We start from the raw sequence: 4308 nt of genomic DNA, 5'->3' as shown, positions 1-4308 counted from the left end.
TATAAGCACATTCTATTTTTAGGTGTGCTAATTAGTGCCCGAGTTCAAGAGGAAAAGATACCACCATGCGTTATTTATTAAAACAACGCAATAGAAATGATTATCAACAAATAGAGATACATGGCTGCCTTTCTGGCAAAGGCAGCGGGCAGAAGAGAGCAGGCGGTGGTGCACTTTCTTCGAACAGCTGAGTTAAGTGGATCAGGTTGGGAGAATACCGCAAGGAGCCTTCAAGATGAAAAATGTAGAACAGCGACAGATTTTATGCTGTTCGGTTGGCACACGATGCCTTCATCGGAGCACGAGAATACCGTAGCCAGCTTAGAACGTAGTCCTTGGTCACGCATTACATATACAACTCATATTCAGAAAAACCCTAATCATAGGCAATTTCTATTCATGGGAGGATTCGCATGAGTGCATGATTCTAGGAAATATGGATGCCTGGAGCCTCAGCCTACTTAGTATGGGTCCCTCCCACCGTGGTGGGTCGCACATTAGCCCAAATCCTCAAAACAGAGTCCTGGGATCCAAATCTCATGATACAACCCCAATGGTGGTCTGACCACTGGTTCAATTTCATAGATCCAACACACCCTCATCTGACCCCGAACCACACGTATTCAAGTCTGAAATAAGCGGCTCTGGCATATGGAGCGCATGCAGAGCCGTAGCTAAAGGCCGCTGGCGCGCAAAGCACACAGGTGATGTCTGTCCAACGTTGGCAAGACAATTGGCAAAGTGGTCCCACTTTAAAAGTAAAGACCATACCAGGAGATGAAAGCATCCAACCAATTCATTAATGATAAAAACTCACCAGCCTGGAATGGAAATGGAAGAAAGCGTTCACTCGGGGGGGGGGGGGGGGGGGGGGAGAAATCTATCTACAGTGCAAAGGCCTGGCTACAGTAGATGAGTGACGAGGGCGAAGATAAAATGCTACACCAATCGTAAAGCAAAACAAAGAGGTGATGGCTGGAAGGTTTAGAATGAATCCTAACCTCTGGCAACTGCTCTGGTCAACCCTCCAGACCATCGTTCTTCACCTGCCGAGCCATTACAAAAAGGGGAAGACCATATGCAAATCAGGCTTGGTCCCAACCACAAAAGGGCAGTACAGCCCGAACTGCTTGGTCACATCCCTTCTGCACGAGAAAACAAGCATCCCCAGACATGTTTCGGCCTCATCAGTGAGGAGTAGCTTCACATAATCAAGGGAAAATGCAATACCTTCCAAGAGTCCGTCAACCCAGAAGCCTTGATATCATCGCAACAGTGCAAGTATCGATTTGCATCCTTTCAAGCCAAGATTCCAAATATTTAAAACTCATTGCAGGCAAATCAGAAAATTCACCATCACGTCTTCTCGAAGCATCTTTTTCTACAATTGAGTCTATGGCAATCGAAGAAATGCTCAAATTAGCAACATGTGCAGTCTACCTTTAGATCGCAGCCCAAACATCTGGATGAAGGAATGCATATAGACAGAGATCCCAGTCATCCCAGGCCTTAACAACGCGGCGCCACACAAGGGAGGACGACCACCTGAAGCTGGTAGCCGTTACAAAGCTCTTGTGCCAGGCTATTATGCAAGTCTATGCAAAAAGGACAAGCATACTCGCCCTTGGCACTTATGGGGCTAAGAAGCTGACGGCCGAAACATCCCAATTTCTAGCCTCCAGTAACCAAAGTAAGTCAACTAACAGAACATCACAAGATAACCTAGAAGAAGCCATAGAACTGGTAGAAACCATAGAACCGGTAGAAGCCATAGAACCGGTATACAAACCACAGAACCGGTAGAAGCCACAGAACCGGTAGAAACCATAGAACCGGTAATCTATTGCATGGGCGCCAGATTCAGACCAATGAGAGGAAAAAACTGAAGCAGCAATAAGAGAGACAGCCCTTACCGCTGTCAATGCAAAACAAGCAATAGTACTGGCTTTCGGGTAGGCGATGGATAGACTTTCTGAAATACACGTGTAAAAATACTTTCTTTTCGTGCAGTTTTGGCCAAATTCAGTCAATTACATATTTATATCTGTATGTGGCGTTAAGGGAGTAAGGAGGCGTGGTGTGGGCTGGGGTGGAGATCCCCTCCCTTTAAAAAGAAAAGTGACAGAATTTGGGACAATGAAAACTGCTCAAGGTGCAGACTTTAAAAAGGAAGTCTATCAATACACGTAGAAGCACATTTTTAAGGAACTGCCATAATGGTACCAGTAGCTGAGCCCATTATGGGATTGTCTGGCAAATGCCTATATGGCTGGTTTGTAATGCGCCCAACGTCGAATTGCAATCAAGGACCTGACTAAGGGGCTCAGATGTGGCCGACACTTTGTAAGCGGCATAACAGTGAGGTTAAAAACATGACATTGAATCATGGCATTAGTGTGAATATGTATCATGCCGAGTTTGTGTCCCTTTTATGGAAAGGAATCTACAATACTTCTACCCCAGTCAGGATTGCTAAACTCAGCACAGTAAATTACTCCGATGTTGGCATCTAAATTAATTGAAGCAAGATTGGCACTACATTAGTACTGAGCAGCACTGACAGGATTATGGCTGATAACACAGGCAAGTGATTAATCATGTACCACATTTTCTGCGGCCTGATGAAGGCAGCATTTAATTATTTACAACGCCGAAACATTGTACTCGTCGACATGACCATTGTTTAATGATTGATGAGATTTGACCAATGTCCAATGGACCTGATTCATGCCTAATAATTTAAGACTATGGACTCCACTACATACGAAAGCTATTTGTTTAAATATTTTTGTGGCATTTGACTTGGTAATTAAATATGCTTTTTCAGCATTTTTCTCTTTTTATTCATGCAACTCAACCTGTTTATTAATGTCAGTAATTGATCTGTCCAGTGTTTACATTTATTTGGTTACCTCACTGCATACTTGAAATATATTTAACTATATTTGGGAACTAAAATGTGTGTTGTCACTTAATGCCTATCTAATACCTGGCCAAGAGCCAAACATTTTTGGTTTGTCAAGGCTTGTTTTTAAAAGAAATTCAGTGCAATGAACAGATGCAAGGATACACATATTTCTTAAAAATCAAGTGGCTCAAAGCACACTCGCTTAATGCATTTTAACTACCCAAGAAGCTGATTTACAGTTGCAGTGATGCCATTAACTTTCCGAAAACTGCCGACAAATAACACTGGCATCCCCACAAAAGCACAGAGCTAGCTGAAAGAGATTGCATGGAGTGCGTTTTTGAGCAGTGAGAGGAAGATAGTTGGCGAGAAGGTCCATAGGCACTAGCATGGTGATGGGCAGTAATTGGGTAGGTAAAAAGTCAAAGACCACACACATGCTGTGTTCTCCTCCTTACATCTCAGCTCCCTACTATCGTCAATTGCCAGGTCAATCGTTTTGGCTTACAAACAGTGCTTAGAGCACCACATATTAGCTAAAAGTAAGTGGCCAGCAAGGATTTGTCTTAACCTTATTGGTAGCAGGTCATACAATAGCGGTCCACTTCCAAACAATATGGTGAGATCCATGTAGGGCAGAGGTAGTTGATTCAATAATACCCCATGTTATTAAACGGCACCTGATGCAGTTCCAACACACCCAACCAATTAGGCGCCATCAAGCAACTGCGTTTGCGGTTCGTACCTAATGTAATAAAAATAAATATACTGCGCCTTCATCTGTATAACAAACGTGGGGATCCAATAAACAAGCCTGAACCAGAGAGATCCACTGATGAGGGGGAAAGGGGTCTTTTATAAGAAAGGCTCCAAAACAGAAATACGTGTGCAAGGAGGAAAGGGGGCTGGTACAACCCCATCACAGTGCCCCTGCACCTCTGCCCAACACACACATTGAGCCTCATTCCATGTTTGGTGGTGCAGGAAAAATGTGATGGTAATTCTGTTACTGCCACTATTTTTGGCCGTAACGGAATTACCAACGTTTTTCCCGCACAGTCAAATTATACCATCGGCGGTAAAGTGGAGGATTTACCTCCAGCAAAAAGCTCGAGGAGAATCTGCCACTTTACTGTCACAAATAGGGAGATTTACCACACAGTAATTCCGCCGGCGGTAAATCCACCAAAAATCCTCATGGGGCCCTATGGATTTAGAAAATCTGGAATTATCACCACTTGTAATCTCTTGGTAACTCCACGGAACCAAATGGTAACGGTAATTGAGTTTGCCGGCAATTGGGTGCATTTACTGCCAAATTACCATCAAACTTGTGGCCCATTGTGAAGAATCTGGGTGTAATCTGTCTGGTTCAAGCCGGACTGGCGGTCACTCATACA

Source organism: Ambystoma mexicanum, chromosome 2p, assembly GCF_040938575.1.
Source record: "Ambystoma mexicanum isolate Mex_15411 chromosome 2p, UKY_AmexF1_1, whole genome shotgun sequence".
NCBI lineage: Eukaryota > Metazoa > Chordata > Amphibia > Caudata > Ambystomatidae > Ambystoma > Ambystoma mexicanum.
Note: the sequence above shows the minus strand (reverse complement) of the source record.